The following is a 19,281-nucleotide window of genomic DNA, read 5'->3' as shown; positions in this document are numbered from 1 at the left end:
AATTTGATAGTTGATTTTTAATTTTTTTCGCAATGTATCAAGTTGTGTTAGGCTAAGATATCAAAATCGCTATACATTTAGCATTTAAAAAAAATTACTCTTGCTATAATAAATTTTTCATTCAGGTGTTCATTTTTTCATAATGTCATGCTTAAAATATTTTGAAAATTTAAGATTGTTTTGTAGTCATAATCTTTGGTTTTAATTCCATGGTTGAAAAATTGTCAAGATTTTTAATGTTTTTCTAAGTCGTGATATTTTATCTTTAATATTATGGCTGAAAACAATTAAAAATATTTTTTCTTAACACCATGCTTGAAAATTGTTGGAATTTTAAGGTTTTTCAAAGAAGTGATATTTTAAATTTAATGCCATGCCTAAAAATCCTTGGAATTTTAAGGGTTTTCAAAGTCGTGATATTTTATCGTTAATGTCATCCTTGAAAATCATTGGAAATTTAAAGTTTTTCAGAGTCACGATATTTTGTTTTTAACGTCATTACTAAAAAGTGTTGAAAATGTACCCTGAAAAAAACGTTATTCCGGTATCAACACTTTTCGATTTCAAGGTGTTTTTTGCACCAAACAAAATGACTTTTATTGTTTTTTACTCTTATTTTTAAAAAATATTGAAAATTTACTTTGCAGGTTAAAAAAAAAAAAAAAAACTTTATTCTGGCATCAACACTTTTCGATTTCAAGGTGTTTTTTCATGTTTTTTTGGTAATAGTTCCCATTTGATTGGTAACTATGTTTAAATACCATGGGTGGATGTGACTTACAATACCATGGATAAATTCCATGAGTGGATAAATACCATGGGAGGATGAATACCAAGGGTCGATGCCACTTACAATACCATGGGAAAATACCATTGGTGAGTGAATACCATGGGTCGATGCTATTTACAATATCATGAGTAAATTCCATGGGTGGATACCACTTACAATACCATGGGTAAATTCCATAGGTGAATGAAGACTATGGGTGGATGAATAACATGGGTGGATGCCATTTTCCATTCAGATCATTCCTCCCTCCTTAAGAAGCAATGGTCCCCATTGCGTGAATTTCCCTCCTGAGAAACCTATGTTGAATATGAAGAGCCACTAAAGAGAAGGGTTTTGTGTGGTTAACCCATAACCGTGACGAATATCCAAGGATAGAGTACTCTGTAATGCTTGTGACCAACTGTGATATTGACAATGTACGACCTAGAAAATGGACTTCGATGAAGTGTGGATTTGTGGATGACACATAACCATCACAAAGGAAGATCCGATGATAGAGATACCTTGTAATTCTTGTGACCAACTGTGATACTAATAGTGTGCGGTCTAGCAAATGGACTTCGATGACAAGGATTTTGTGCGGTTGACCCATAACCGTGATGTTGATTGTTGATGAAGTAGCAGGTGCCTACATAGCCTGGGGTGGGAAAGAATGTCTCCATAGAACCCAAGCCGGATGCTGCTATGCTAAAGCTGATGAATGTGAAGCAGGTGCCTACTAAAGCGGGGTGGGATGGCAAGTCTCTGAAGGGAACCCACTCCGAATGTTGCTCCAGATTTAAAATGGACATAACTCGATCAATATAACTCAAAATCTTTATTATAACCCATTTTTGGAAATATAATGACCATTCTGCATCTCGTGATGGAAATCCTTATCTAGACACTCTGGAATCTCATATTCACGCTACAACTGTTCCGCGGTCACAAAAGTTCTGAAAAAATCGCTGATTTTAAATCAACGATATCTCCCACATACAAACTCCGATTCGACCCTTTTTTTTGGGTAGTTTTTCGCAAGGAATCCATACATGTTATTTTTTTTCATTTTTTTCACAAAAAGTTTCAGATATGGTTTGTAAACTCCTTTCCCAAAAAATTTCTGCAAAAAAAAAAAAAAGAGAAAAAGAAATTTCTTCTCGCTTTGCTCAAGAAAGTGTTATGTGGAGGTCATAGCACATGCATGAAGTTTGTTGAATATTGCTGCAAAAAATTGAAACTGAAATATGCATCAAACCCTCATTCCCATGGAGTCGTAACCTGACTCTGATACCATTGATCCAGATTTTGGGGGGAGGCCCTCAAGATCTAAAAAATTGAAATGGATCTTGGGGGGAGGAGGCCCCCAAGATTTGAAAAATTGCAATGCGAGAAAGAAAATGAGAGAACACAGTAAATAAAACCACAAAGAAACTTTTTTTATTAAAACAGATAATAACTGTAAAGGCTACATTGTGGTGGAAAATATGTCATTTTACAAAATGCGACTTGTTACTTATAGCCTTTTTTTGTCACAATACCACAGGTAAATTCCATGGGTGGGTAAATACCACGGGTGAATGAATACCATGGGTGGATGTCACTTGCAATACCATGGGTAAATTCAATGAGTGGATAAATACCATGGGAGGATGAATACCATGGGTCGATGCCACTTACAATACCATGGGAAAATACCATAGGTGGATGCCACTTATAATATCATGGGTAAATTCCATGGGTGGATAAATACAATTGGTGGATGAATAACATGGGTGAATACCACTTACAATACCATGAGTGAATGAATACTATGGGTGGATGAATACCATGGGTGGATGCCATTTTCCATTCGGATCAATGATCTTCTTTATACTGGCAATATGATGCTTGAAGACTTCAAAGCAACAAGTCTAGGGGTCATGAAATACTTATTAGGCATTGAAATTCATCAATCTACTAATGGCAGTTTTGTTGGTCAACAAAAATATCCTACTCATATCATCCAAAAGTTCAGAATAACCAATTGCAAACCTGCTAATACACCAATTGTTCAAGGCACCAAACTGAGCAAAGAATATATAGAACCACTAGTTGATCCCACATTGTATAAAAGTCTAGTTGGTAGTTTGTTGTATCTAACTACAACTAGACCTGATATTATGTTTGCAGCAAGTTTTGTCTCCAGGTTTATGCAGTCACCTAAGATTTCTCATTGGAAGGTTGCAAAAATGATCTTAAAGTATATTGCAGGGACAATAGACTATGGTTTATTCTATACACATTTTGGAAATTGTTCACTTTCAGGTTATATAGACAATGATTATGCAGGGAGTTTGGATGATCACAAAAGCACCTCAGGGCATGCTTTTCATATTGGAACCAATTTGATTTCATGGGCATCCAAGAAACAATAAATCGTTTCAATATCTTTTGCAGAGGCGGAATATGTAGCAACAAATTCAGCAGCTTATCAAGTAGTGTGGTTGAGAAGATGATTGAAAGATCTATCAAATGTTCAAAAGGAGCCAACTCCAATTTACTGTGATAATAGTTCAACAATTCCTTTATAAAAAAATCATGTTTTCCACAAAAAGAGCAAGGAAATTGACATACATTTTCATTTCATCCATGAGTTTGTCAATGATGGGGACATAGTACTTGATTTTTGTAGTTCCAAAGATCAGCTTGTAGATATCTTCACAAAGCCATTGGGCAAGAATAAATTTGAATTTCAAAGAGAACAATTAGGAATTGTAAGTGTATCTACTTGTAACAATTGATATTAGGAGGGGATGTTGAGATATTAATCTCACTGTTTGTTAAGTGTCATCACATTTGATTATGTTGTCTGTTAGGTGTCATAGACAGCTCAATTTTACTTCAGTTCTAACCCATAGGTGTCGAGTTCTACTTTAGTAATTTATTATTGATGTTTACAATGTAATCTATTTAGCTATTTTGAATATTGAGAAGAGTAATCTCTGCTCCACTTTTTCGTTTTCATTCTTTGTCATGGAAAAGTTTACATTTTCCAAAAAAGAGAATGGGAGAATCTTAAGCTGGGAGCAATTTTCTTCAATGGAGACGACCATATTTTGATGATGATGGCGAGAGGGATTACAAGATGTGTTGCCCCAAAGGTGTGGTCGAGAGATATGGGTCCTGTTATAGATAAATCAGATGTCTTTAGTTTCAAAATGTTGTTGTTAGATATTGCTAGGGGCAGAAAGAATATTGATGTCTACGTGAGTCGGTCCAGTCAGTTATACTTCCCTCGGTGTGCTTTCAAGTTGATTGAGAGTGGTGAGTTGGGCATGAGATTGAGAGGAGAAATGGAAGCTGCATATGAGGAGAAGGCAAGGAGACTCACCAAAGTTGGATTGTGGTGCATTCAATACCACTCCATAGATCATCCTTGTATGACGAGGGTTGTCCAGATGTTAAGGAAATGGAAAGAACGTCCCAATCCATGGTGAATTCTTCTTCAATTGAAGTTACCTCCTAGATTTTCATCTTTCACTGTCTTACTAAAAGAAGTCCTCGCGTTGTGGTGAATCGATGGCCGAACTCCGTACCATTGTAAAAATGACTTGGTCACTGTTATGGAGAAACCCCAAGAGATGATTTTTTTTTTTTCCTGAAAATTTATTGGGTATACATAAATGCAGTGACAACCCAAGCGATGTACTCTGTATACGTTAGTGGAATGTCTGCATTCATTTTTGGTATAAACAAAGCTTTGTAGGAATAAAGTTCATGATGTATAAGATTGGATTGGAATTTTTTCATGAGATTTATTACATCATATATGGGGCGATTTCCTGAATTTATAAAATATTTTGTAAGATTGGCATTCTATATTAGAAAGAGATGCGTGTAAAAATAAATCACATTGTAAACTCGAAATTTTTCAAAAATAAATTAATGATATTATATGCGGAATAGCTTTATAAAATTACAAGATTTTTAAAACAATTATAAAAATTATATTGGGCAGAGATATGTTTCCGTGATAAGTAGGCCCTTTTTTTCATCCATTTCCATATTCTTTTTCCTATTTACATGAATATAGTTTATTATTTATATTAAAATATCTTATTTTCTTTACATTGTTAATATTATTATACATTTTATGTTATGAATTTTAAAATGTTATTTGAGATTATGTATAGGTTTTTATTGAAATAGGTAAATATTTATTTTATTTTATTTAAAAATATTAAAAAAATTGTTTATTTTGCTTAAAAATTATTGAAAACAAACCACTTTAATTTACATATTTATTAAATGAATTAACTATGGTGAATTTGGGACCATTTTCATTTGACATTTTATAGATAACTTAGAACGGTAAAGAACACAATTCAAAATCCATGCCATCCATTTGTAACAGGAGTATTATTTCAAAGTTGGAGTTGAAAAATGAAATTAATAGGAAATTTATTGTTTATGATACTCCTGGTTTAATTTATATACAAAAGTTTTGTTTTTTAAAGGTTTTAAAATAATATACTACAGGGTAGAAGGCATATTAAAATATAAGTAGAAAGATTAACTTAATTTTTTTTAAAAGTCATGTGAACATAAAGAAAGAAATTTTGGGGTAGACATTGTGAACACAAAACTATTTGTATATTACATTCAAAGCCAAATTACAAGCCACATAAATAGTATTTATGAGATCTAACAGATTCCAAACAAGGAATTGTTTGTGGAGAAAATCTCACAACAAAACTCAACAAATATTATTACAATAATCATAAACATATAGTCAAATCTGTTTGACTGATCTTCATAAGCACTCATATCCACTCTGGAATCTCGCAAACACTGCTCTTACTTCACCGCCTCATCTTCAAGATATCACTTGAACTCCATTTAGAACATAAACGCCTCTAACCATCTTCGACGAACTTTGTATAATTGACACTTCTCGATCTCCCGAAGTACAATCTCGATGTTGGACTGTATCCAACAATCAATTATACAACTGACCTTTCTACACACATGGATCTCATAAAATATCTTGTAATTGATGCTCTTGAAGCCCGAAGCACAACTAGGCCCATCAACGTATAAAAAACTCACACAATTAAATTAGCGATATGTTCTCTCAGCACCCAAGAGGGTCGAGAACCACTAATTTAATTATATTCCTCTGTTCATTATTTGATTCAGCACCTTTAATTTACAAACCAAAATAATATAATCTTAATTTTACAACCACCCTTAGCAAAATCAAAATTTTCTAATGAAAATAATATAGCCACAATAACACTCCTATCCTCTCGCAAACCTGGGAGGAGAAACAACTCTAATAATTGTTAAGCTCCTTGTGCATTTTAAACTTTCTTAGCGTTTACTACTACAAAATTTGAATGGAAATATATTTTTCCTACTTAGGACAATGTCATTCCTTGGAAAATCCTTGCGCGACAATTGTGATTTCATTATTTTATTGGCCATGGAAAGTATGTCAAGTTCCTTTGCTAATCATAGTAGTCCATAGTGGGCCTTCACCACAAATTTTCCTGGAATTCCCTTGACCCGTGACCCACAAAACAACACAATATGAACATGGCCAACAATCGATCCCAGGACATGTCGATGCGAAAAGATGATGTGTCCAAAGTGGGAAATGTTTTTTTTTTTTTTTGGCAGATCCACACTCTCGCTCTTGGTTCTGTGCCACCCAACATGTCATTGCACCAGTGTCCATGACTTCCACGCACACCACCACAAGAAGCAACATCACAAATTTTCCTCCAACACAACAATAACAAATGTATCTCTTCATTTTTCCAATGCATTGAATTGCCCAGATGTTAGCTATCCAGTAGGTCGGACCACTCGTATCACTCAACAATATTCAATGAAAAAATAAACTGGGCTCCGTCCTTCAAACTATCCTTCAAACTTAAACTCAGGTCCATCCTTGAAACTATGAATAATTCCCTCTCGGTTCCAAATCCTATTCCCAATTCCCTTGTCTCACCCTCAGCTGCTGAGGGTGATCAACATCACGCATAAAATCACCATCGAAAGGATAAATTCCCATCAACATCACGTATAAAATCACAAGACATCCACAATATTGCAATTTTGATTTCGGTTGGGAATGCAAAGAAGAAGACTTTGAATAGCTAACGAGTCCACTGTCGCAGTCTCGAGCCAAACAGAAGATGGACAGAATAGGGGCACATTGCTTCTACTGCTTTAACACCAACAGAGGTTCGAACAACTCACAAATTTGTGTAACTAAACACAGCGAAAAATAAAGCTCATAAGAAAAAATAAATTAAAGTTGATCTCACACACCTACATATTTACAGGGAATTGACTATCACAGTTCTCACATCTCCTTGGAGGGAGTCAATCCCATATGGGCTCTGATACCAGGAAAGAAATATGAGGAGCAGACATGGTGCACACAAAACTATTCGTATATTACATTCAAAACCAAATTACAAGCCACATAAATAGTGCTCATGAGATCCAATTGATTCCAAACAAGGAATTGCTTGTTGAGAAAATCTCTCAACAAAACTCAACAACCAACAAACTAATTTATCAATTTACTAATGTAACCATTATTATCCCTACTGTAGGGTAGATATAACACATTTAGTAATGCGTTGAACTTGAAATAATTCATCTTTGACCAAAAATCAAATGAAAATATGTAATGTTAACTTTAAAAAGAAAATCAATTTATTTTTTTAATTATATCAATTTTAATTTTTTTGAATTGTTATTGGTCAAGGAAGTTTAGGTCTTATTTAGCAATGATGTTGGTGTTGCCTTCGTAGTACACCATACTTTATTTGACAAGACATTTTTATTAACGCATCTCCCTGGCAAATGAACAGTCATGGTAAGAAATTGAAAAATAAATAAATCGACTAACAAAAGATGCAATGACAGGTGGTTAAAAATGTAAAGGGATATTGACTGTAACAACAACTGTGTACCTGTACGTGGTTGGTGTTGTTGATAGAGATTAATTTAAGTTGCGTTGTGCTTCAGAGAAGAGGACCGTCTACTGTACATGATTTTGATTTTGGACCCTGTGATATACATTGTTTTAATTTGGTTGGTGGATATGATAGAGATTAATGGAAGGAAGAGTGACAATGTCAGAATGCTTCCTAGAAAAGACAACACTAGAATGTGCATTATTATCCCTGCGTTAAATTTGAAATAATTTGTCTATGACCAAAAATCAAATGAAAATATGTAATGTTAATTTTATCAAGAAAATTGATTTATTTTTTTAATTATATTAATTTTTTTTTTTTTAGTTGTGATTGGTCAAGGAAGTTTAGGTCTTATTTAGCAATGATGTTGATGTAGCCTTTGCAGTACGCCATACCTTATTTGACTGAGATTTTCTCGTGAAATGACTCAATTTCTATTATATCTTTATTGGTTTTTACATTAATTTAACTATATTTCAACTAAGCCCTTGTTCATATCTAGGAATTCATTCATACTTTTCAAAATTTAATAGTTAAACTAAGCGCCAGGGAATGCTAGCTATGCGGCCTTGTTTCCAAGTCATAACCACAAAAACAATACAAATACAATAAAAACATAGAAACATTGATTAAATATATAATTTAAAAGAATAAATAATTTTATTTTTTAATCTTATTATATTATTTATTACATTTTATATAGTATAATATTTTCATTTATTTTTCATATATATATATATATATATATATAAATTGACTACTTAAATAATTTTAAATAATATATATCTATTTAATTTTTTTATTAATTTCACGGTTTAGTAATTTAAAACTTAAAATAAAAGTAAGCTTTGATTATATGGTCGATTTGACTGCTAACACTATAATCCTCTAGGTGCGTCATGCCATCCCTAACATGCACAATCTCTCATAGGGTTAACTCTCACTACTATCACTATAGCCCTCTAGGTCAACCATGCCGCCCCGCCCCAACATACGACCTACGGGTAAGCATAAGGGATTTGAAATTGAAATCTCTTGGTACATAATACTTTATTTTCACAGCCACCACCAAAATGCATACACACACACAACACAGATATATATATATATATATAATTTAAAATAACATATATATTTAAATCTAAATTAGAATTTAAATTTTATTTAAAAAATATACTATTTATCCTCGGTGGGGGTACCAGTTGAGGAGAATTGGGAGCTAGGCGACCATGCCCACCACCCCACAGAGACGATATCAATAAATGGAGGGGGTGGACTTGCATGCATAGGCATGTGAGCTTCTATTATTATATCAACCATGGTACATGAAGTATAAAGAAGGAAATGGGGTAGGCATTTCTGATAGAGTCACAGAGCTGAGGGGAAACAACTTAGGACCATACTGAAGATGGCTTGCCAGAAATTCGTGAGAAGTCAAGCTGTAAGTGATGGGGCCAAATAAAATTGGGGGAAGAATTTTTTGGTAGACCTAGGAGTGGTTCTTACTAGCCTTGATAGCATTGTGAGTAGTCTGTGTGGTAGAAGATTTGATTTCAATACTGCAGACCATGGGGATAAAGATAAATACCAGGAAAATTCGACACTCTCCAACAGAAGATTCTAGTGTATTAGAGACTTTCAACGCAAGTGTCACGTTGGTTACATCTATAATTATACGCCCTTGCTAACACTATGGTCACCACTACTCGGTTAACCTCAAATTCCTTGTGTTTTCATTATCTAAATCCTTGCATTTTGCGGAACTTATGGTGTTTGCGTGGAGTGGTCACTCTATGGTTTAGTGTTTTGATATCGACATTGTATTTTCCTCGTAGCTATACCACTAGGGTTCTGTTTTTGTGTTACAGTGGCTCTCTTGGGAAATTTTCTAACCTCTCCACCTATCTTTGTCACCTTTTCACTAATTGTTGGACTCTCCCATTCTAGAATTGGGCCCTTTTCATCCTGGGTTACTCCACCATTTTCTTATGGTCAGCCTTGATTTTGCATCTCTCCTTCATTTTTATATCTGTCTTTAATTAGTATTTTGGTAATATGAAAAGAAAAGGCATGTCTAACAATATCAAGTGCCAAAGAAAAGAAGTCGGCATGGGACAAGGTGGGGCGGGGGGGTGTTGTGGTGGTGGTGGCCGTGAGCCCTCCAGCCAAAACTAAGCCCAACAATAGGCTAGACCTTTCATTCAGTTGCTCCTCCCAGAAACTAGAGAAGAAATTTGTTAGCCAGAAAACTTGGTAGCTAGAGATAGGTAGGGCTTTTCAGACTCAGATATAATGGAAGAAATTGGGCAATGGGTTCCTGATCCTATTCATACTAGGGGAAGTAAAAATAAGTTTTTGAATGCTATATATCCACTCACAAATAAAAACCCTGTTAGGAAGGATCTTAATGGAAAAGTAGGCAGATAGATACATTGTCTTTGCAAGCATTGAAGATGTGAAATGCATCCAGAGAATCCCATGGGTTTTCCTTGAAAGAATGGATACCAGGTTCGATCATATTGAACACCATATTTATTTGGTTCCTCATACCTCAGTTCCACCAGGATCTAGTGCCAAGGATCTGATCCCTGTCACCTCATCTGACTCTTAATTTCTGAAATGTATGCCTATAGTTTTTTGTTGTTTAATTAAGTAGTAGATACTCTTATTATGTTAAAGTTGATGATATTGCTATAATTTTGAACTAATTACTCTATAGGTAGGTGGTCAAAAATATCTAGTTTCCCTTTGGGAAGATTGAAACCACCTTTTGAAAAAAATGTTTAAAATGACTCGATCATTGATATACTTGGTTAACATGATTTTGTGAGGAAATACAATATTAACTTATATATATAATGAAAAATGATTTATTATTGATATCTTTAAAAAAATATGGATTTTAAAAACAAAGAACACTTTATATATACAAATGAATTGTATATATACACTATGTTATACATATTATTGTTTTTATTACAAATATTTATCTTTTATGCATATATTTTGCATATCACTATATTTATTATAAATATTTTTCTATGTATGATATAATAGCTTAAATATCTTAAAAAATGGTGATAATTATTTAATACTTTTTATTTATACACATATTTTATTAGAGAGAATTCTAGAGGCTAAATTTCATAGATGGGTTAGGTTTCCATGTTTTTTCTTAAAAAACAATTGCTAAGCATATAACTAAATATTTTATTGCTTACATATTAAGGACTAGTAAAATTCACAAAAGTCTCTAAACATTGCGAAAAATTTCCATCCTTACAATTTTCCTTGTTTCTTATCATTTAAGTGATTAAATTTTTATTTCAATATTTACTACTCTAATACCCATTTTCAAAATAATCCTTGCCATGTAGAGCTATTTTTCTCTCCCCTTTTGTATATGTGTATCTTTAATGTAAAATTTTAAATTTGTCTTATTTTTAGCATTATATAAATGTTAATCATACTATCAAAATGAAAATTTTCTTATTTAAGGATTGTAATATAGTTGTAAATTTTTGTTTGATATTTCTTGTTGGGCCTCCAATTTGTCATGTTTTTTCTAATCAAACCATCCATTTTTGCATCATTCCACTCACCCATTGTCATCGTTCTTAACCATATTTCTTCATAAATGCACCAAATTCTGGTATACATGTTTACATGGTTTATTATTATTATTTCGATTATTTTTTATGAGTTAAGAAGAACTTTTCTTGGTTTTACTAATGATAGTTTTGCCAGTGCAAGTTTCTGCAGCTCAATCAAGTTTCTGTAACTATCTCCATGGTTGAGGTAGTAGCACCACTCTAGAAGGAAATCTGACACATGGACATTGTTTCTAAAGGTTCCAATATGGATTTTTATTGGTTAAATTCCACCCAACTCGCACGTGTGGACCTCCAACATCAAATCAAAGGAAATACACAATAGTTTTGACTAGTCAACTTCAACCATGTTTTCTGAGCAAATGAAAGCGAATTTCAGAAAACGAAAACATGGGTTTTGTTCAACATGGGCCCAATTAGCTTCTTGATTAGTTTTTTTTCTCAAATTTGTTACCATTTGAAATATTTTCAAGGTTCTTTGGAGCCTTATTTTCCAGATTACGTGGATAAACAATTTTTCAATTCATCATTTAATGCACAGTCAACAAAGAGGCCAGAACGACATGTTCTTTAGAAAATTCGTGGCAAGAAGATCATTATGAATAGATATTGGCTCATATTTTATCCTAAAATCCTTCATAACATATTTGATTTTATTCTCAAATTGATTTGTTGATATCTCATGGCTAGAATTCATGCAATGCAATTATGAGTTTCTAATTGCTTAAGAAATCTATAAAACACTGTAATATATTTGATAAAGGGGAGATTTTCAATGTATTAATCTCAGGTCTGAATTTGTAACTATTTTTGAAATTTATCATTGTGAAAACTCTGTTTACATGCTGTAAATAATACAAACTTTGTCCATGGTGTTCATGTAATTGTTAATTGGCAATTCTCTTGATCTAAATTTTCAACACCTCATAGTCCTTAGGAGGCCCCCCTGGAGATCTGTGAGAATAGTGTAGATGTTTTCCATTTCTTTCATTTAATTTCTTTCTTCTCTATTCTTAGATAAAAACTCTATTTCATTTTAATGCTTTGTTGCTTTAGATTGAATTCATTTCATTCTGTTTACTTGTTTGCCTCTGTTTTTTTCCTACAGGAGAAGCGCTTGTTAAAAGACCAAAAACAAACAAAAAGATTTACTTTGACTTTCTTTTTCTAGCTTAGTCTCAAATATATGTTTAATAGATTATGATTTTCTCTAGTTCAAGTTCATTCATCATAAGATTTGTTATTCCTTCTTTCTAAATCTATTTCCACAATAATGATAATCAAGGTTTATTTTTCAAGTCTCATAGATTAGCGTTGCCTTTAATTCATAGACTAAAATTTCTTTTTAAATTTGATAGATTAGGATTACCTTTGAATTTAATAGATTAGTTTTGATTTCAAGCATAATAAACTAGATTTGATTTTAATTAAAATAGACTAGCATTTGCTTTTATGATTAATAACATAGAATTTCAAGAGCTTTCATAGTTTAAAATTGATTTGCTTTGAATCTCCTTACAATTCAATTCTCGATTTGATGTTTTTATTAGATAAAGTCTTTGAGAAAAAAAATTTGTGCATGTGCTTAGCAAGATCTCATAAATAAAATCTATTTTTTTAAGTTTCCAATTCATTTCAGTTATGCATAAATATTGAAAGCTAATCTCCTAGTACATATGGTGTAGTATACTTCGCAAGCTCACATATCCGGATTGACATATAAATGTGAGTAATTTAACAGTCAATTAAACTACCCAACATTTTGGCGCCGTTTCCGGGGAAGTATACGTAGGTGTTAACTTTCAATTTCATCTCATTCTTAGTTTCATCCATTTAGTTGCATAAGACTAATTTCATTTTAGTACATCCTAGAAGTAGATTCATTAAAAAAAATAAAAATTCATTCACCTACCACCCCCACTATATCACGTGGTGCAGTAAGAGCCACACATCCACATCATGAATTCCTAGTTTTGTAGTTAGAAGAAGAGGTGACAAAGGAGGTAGAAGAAATGGCTGGAGATGATGACAATGAGGAAGATCCTTTTGGATTTCCCATTCAAGAAACTGATATCAATGTTCATATGAAGAACATCCCTCCATCCGTACTTCCTAACTTCAAAGGTATGAGATCAGAAGACCCGAAAACCTTCCTTTTTGAATTTGAAATAATTTTTAGATCTTATGGCTACTCATTACACATTCAAAAATTGAATTTGTTTCCAACAACATTGAAGGATAGAGCTCTTAAATGGTTCACGACTTTAGGAACAAATTCTATAAGGACATGGGATGATATGAAAAGAGTATTTTTGGAAAAATATATAGATTATTTCATACACCATGACCTTAGAAATGAAGTCTTTAAGATGAACCAAAAAGAGGATGAAATCCTAGAAGATTTAGTGGAGAGATTTACTTATAATGTAAAAATATCTAAATTGCATAATTTAGGATCATACACATTAAAAACTCTCCTACTAAATGCTATAAGGGATGAATGGATTGATCTTCTTAACCTAGTGGGAAAAGGAGATGTCTCTCAACTGTCATTTCAAGAGATTTGTGAACTGTGCAAGAACATATCAAGAGGAAAAACAAAGTATGGAAGATCCCCTCAGGATCCAGTTATGGAAAGAGTAAGTAAGTCGACATCAGTATTGGTAAGTCAAACTGAACTCAACAATTTGCTAGACATTTTTTGTAATTTAAATGAAAAAATTGATATGCTAAGAATGCAAAACAAGAAAAAAATTGAGAATATTGCTTCATTTATATTTTCCCTAAATGTAGAAAGAAACATGCTTTGCATGAATGTCCACTTGATAACATTAAAATTCGTGAAATCGGTGTAGGATCACATACTACTAAAGATTGTCCATCATTACCAAGGTTAAAGGAAGTTTACCAAGGAGCAAATCAAACACTGGAACAATCCTATTATGTAGCTCCAAGAAGATCATGGCAACCTCATCAACCTAGTATGATGCAAGATCTTAATTCTCAATTTCAAGGTTATGCACAACAATATCGAAGTAATTGGAAAACACCCTTGCCTTAGAAACCCTGGACATCTCAATCCCAACCTCAAAACCAATATTGGCAACAAGGTTGGAAATGGCCTTACAGAGGAAATCCACCATATCCTCAATATTTTCCTCACTATCCTCAATACCAACATCAATGTTATCCATACCATTCACCTCCACCACAACATCAATTCCACCCTCAGTTTCCCTCAATTCAACCTTTCCCATTACCACACACACAAGCACCCCAAAGATCCATTCCCACTCCACTACCTGCACAACCATTTCAGATCTCCAATAATAAAACACCTTGATCCACTTACAATGTTGAGGTATTGCAAAATGATTCTCCAACTATCATTGAAGAACAAAAACTAGAAGAAGAAGATTCATATAAGGTCCAAGAATCATGGATGCCTGTTAAAGAACAACAGTTGTTGCAAATCGAGATTGAAAAGTTTCATGTATGCATATCACTAGATTATATGAATGGATCACATATGAAAAGTTTCATATAGAGATTATATGAATGGATCACATATTTGAATACTTGCATGGAATGATAGCAGGAAGCTCAGGAAGATGAGATTACATTGAATCTTGGTTCAAGGCAGTCATCAGATCCCAGTGCTCAATTCTTCAATATTTGTTGACATCATCTCAATCAAGAAAGCTAGTCTCTCATATACTTGTACATATCAAAGCATATATCTCAAACTTGCATATGAGTTTATCATTCATCTTGTTACACACATAGTTCCATTGGAAGTATTCATATACTTGAATGATATTTCTTTTTCAAGTACTATAGGACATATAAAAATGAAAATGAAAAACAGTAAAGAGAAAAATAAGTCCTATTGTGAAAACCAGCTTGCTGGTGCAATTGGACATGAACACACATGGTTCCACTGGAAGTATTCATATACTTGAATGAGATTTCTTTTTCAATTAGAGTAGGACATATAAAATATAAATGAAAAAAAATAAAAGAGAAAAATAAGTTCTATTGTGAAAACTAGCTTGCTGGCGCAATTGGACATGAGATTTTCTTGAAAACTAGGCAATTGGCGAGCAACGTTCACAATAAGTTATGCAATTTTATAATGGTTTCAATCTTTTATTATGGTTCTTCAAATCACTTTTGGTTCTATGCTCGAGTTGGTTGATGTGATATTCCTTAAGGCCCACCTTCCAATAGATCTTGTCCCATCGACCTCAACACCTTACCTAGGATCAAGATCAAAGATTATTTGGAGTGCCTTGGAACTTGCATACATAAATGACAAGCCTTCTCGTTAACAACAATGGGAATAAAACAATGTCTCTTGATTGTTAGATCTTGCAATGACTTGACTTCAACACATCCATTTTCTCTTGTCAAGATGCATTCAGGTACCTTGACATTCATTTACATTATCAGTGAGTTGTCTCACATTGGTTAACGATTTTCATCATTGATCGGTAATCCAATGGTTTCTTTCCATGCTCAACTTTGGCAAATTCATTCGCATGGTAAGAATTGTACCATGAATTTTGGTTTTGATGAAGACTATATGGTTTTATGGAATCAACAACAACTTGCAGCAATACATTTTATTAGTTTCTTGTAGCAACATGTTCATCTTGTTTTCATTCAACAACAACATGATGGCACCACTACAACTCTTTTTCATTCATTTCATTTTCAAGCAAAACAATAAAATTGGGTCTATTTAAGTCAATATGCATTATGTTTCATGGTTTCTGTTAGAGTCAGTCTGGTCAGCCCTCCGTCAGAGATCAAAGCTCTTTGTGCATTTCAATTTTAGGTGTCCCGCTCCATCCACTCAGCTGCATTTCGCTAGGGACATGTCATGATCTAACGAAGAAAGTCATGCTACTCATTTTCCCTCATGTCTGGCCTCTGCTGGTTCAGGTCTTGGTCCAAAATCAATGAAATTCATGATAGTCAAGGTCTGGTCCTATTTCAGGACAGAGTCATTTTTTATTGTTTAGGTCTAGAAATTCATCAGTTTGGTCTCTAAAAACATGTCCAGAACAAGCCATGCAGGCCAGAGGGAGACCTTATACAGCTATGGTTCAGAAAGCTTCATCATCACCTGAAGAGACATCGACTCTTCTTCAAAACTCTGTTTTGAAGAAAAGTCAAACAAGGTCAACTATGACAAAATTTTCTAAAAAATCGCCAGTTGACTTTTTCAGATGCAGTCAGGGTTTTCATGGCCAAGTGCCTAGTCACACAATCCCCGCAAAGAAATGCCGAAAGTTTCATCATGAGAGCCGAAATTTCAAAGAAAAATGAAAAGCAAAGTGTTTTAAAGTCAATGAAAAGTGCAAAACTCAAACATTAGAAAGTGGGTCTTCAAAGAAGAAAAAATTAAACCCAACTCTCCCAAGGCCTATATATACTTTTTTTTGCCCAAAACAAAAACCATTTGTGCTTTGGCAAGCTTGGAGAGAAGTTACAAAGGTGAGAGAGCAAATTCATGAGGGTTTGAGTGAAAGAGAGCGGGTTTCCAAAGGGCGCGGTGCATACACCAGGGCGCGCGATGCACACAAAGGGCACGATGCACTGGAATCTAGCCCACAGTGCAAAATCAACAAGGGCGCGACGCACTCAGGGTGCGCGACGCACTGGTCTTGGCGCGCGACGCACACAGCTAGGGGCCTAAAAAACATTGCAATTCATTTCGAATCTCGGTGAAGTCAGCAAATCAAGAGGTAGGCCATGATTGACACCTCTTCTCCATCACTTTTGTCATTAATATGGGGTTTGTAAGATGTTTAAATGGTACCAAAAAGCACAATGGCCATCCATGGAAAAATCACCAAGGAAAACGAAAAATAGGTTGCAAATTTGTGATGACGCCACCAAGGTTTTGCTCCCCTCCCCTTGTCCCCTCACTCCTCATCGTTTTCACTTCCATTCCATCTTGTCCCCTAAAGAAACCACCCTAAAATCGCCCTAAAACCTTCTTCCCTTTTTTTCAAGCAAATATAGGGTGAATTGACTGTGCGCGGCGCACACACAAGGTGGCGCGACGCACTCAGGGCGTGCGGCGTACTGGGAGCCCGGCCATAGTGTTAATATTGCACCGGCGCCGCGCATACCTGGTGCGTAGCGCACTAGGCAAAGCACGCGGAGCACAGGCCAGTGAGCCTAAAAAAGCACCGAATCGCCCAAATTTTTATAAATGGCTCTCAAAATTGCGAAGGTGGCCCTAGATCCTTTCACCATTGATCCTTAACTCAAAGAAAAATATGATTTTGGTGACCATGAAATCAAAGGAAATTTTTTTATTAAGCAAACATAAAAATGACACAAAGAAGGGCAAAAAGCTAGGGTTTTTCTATAGTAACATGATTGCTAAATATGCTCCTATCCTACCTCTATCAACTAATTCCCCTGGAGCAGTTTCCCCTAATAGTTACCCTAGCTACAGTGCAATCATATCCATTTGTCCCCTTTATTCATATAGCTCAGAATATCCCAAAACCTACCCCATCAAAACCACACCCCAATCACTCCCAAATCCCTAATAAATTTCTCCTTTAAACCCTTGTTCCCCTTTTCATAATCCCCCTCCTAACAATCCCCTGTTTTATTGTTCCCTTGGTGACAGATTTTCAGAGCATATATCAGTTTCATTGGATTTAGAGGGAAACATAAAATTCAGGGTACAAGCAACAGTAATGGCATCAAAAAATTCATCAGATTATGAGGAGGGTACCCACACTGACACATATTCAGGAGAGAGGGCCCACAGGAGACATCACCAGAGTGGAAGACATCTCAGAGATGAGCCAAACACCCTCACAGAGCTACAGGCATGCCCATTTTCCATGTCTTGTTTCCAGCACTTGGCATGTTATGAATTTTGTCAAAGGGTGTCGAATGTCAAAGTCCATCATGAATTGGCCCACCTTTTTGCACTTCATCTATAGGGAGGCCAATCTGTCCTGGTTGGGGTCACTTTCACCTTGACACTGGAATCTATATCAGTGGCAACAGGGATACCAAACATTGGGGAGCAGTGGCATAAGAAAAAGAAGGTGGAGAGGCATCACTATGAGCCTTACATCAAAAACAGCTGCTTGAGCCAGCTCACCAGAGTTTTTCCATTCAGATTTTTGAGGGATGAGTATGCTCCACTCATGAGATTGATCATGAAGTATTTCAGTTGTGAAGGGAGGTTTTCTTGCCTTTATGCCTATCACATCCGCTTGCTCATGCACTTCACCAGGGTGCGGATGATGAGCCTGCCATTTTTCATCTGCAACAACATTGAGAAGATGAAAAACTTCATGCAGCGCAAGACCCCACGACAGCAGTGAAATAGTGTCTATAATTTTGCTCTCATCCGGATTTTGGTGGACCATCAGTTGGGATTGCAGGGTATTGCTTGGGGGGACTTGATCTCCCGTGATTTCTTCAGCGCTCCACCGGTGATATCAGAGGCAGAACATGAGGTGGGAGGTCCTTCACATCAGTCTGAGCATGAGCTGGGAGGTCCTTCACATCAGTTTGAGCCTGAGATGGGAAGTCCTTCACATTAGTTTGAGAGCCATGAGATTGCCACCATGCCAGTTTTCATCACATATCAGAGAGGCTATTCGAAAGGCACCAGACCGTTGTTTGCAGCAGCAAAGCGAGTGTTATCTCCACCTGGGGTGGAAGGGGCCTCGCTTCCGCCATCAGCATCACAAGAGCAGGGTAAGGGCAAGGAACCAGTGCAGGAGGAAGGGCCATCAGGTGAGAAAGAGACTGAGTTTGTTATCCTCCAGGATGATGAGACAAATGCAGAACCTACAAATGCTGAGCTGGCAGAGATCTTTCAGGAACAGCAGTCAGTGATTGAGAACCTATCTCTAGACTTGGAAACGGCCAA

This window comes from Pinus tabuliformis, chromosome 8 (genome assembly GCF_031772625.1).
Source record: "Pinus tabuliformis cultivar Carrire ecotype Pingquan chromosome 8, CPIR1, whole genome shotgun sequence".
NCBI classification, from domain to species: domain Eukaryota; kingdom Viridiplantae; phylum Streptophyta; class Pinopsida; order Pinales; family Pinaceae; genus Pinus; species Pinus tabuliformis.
Note: the sequence above shows the minus strand (reverse complement) of the source record.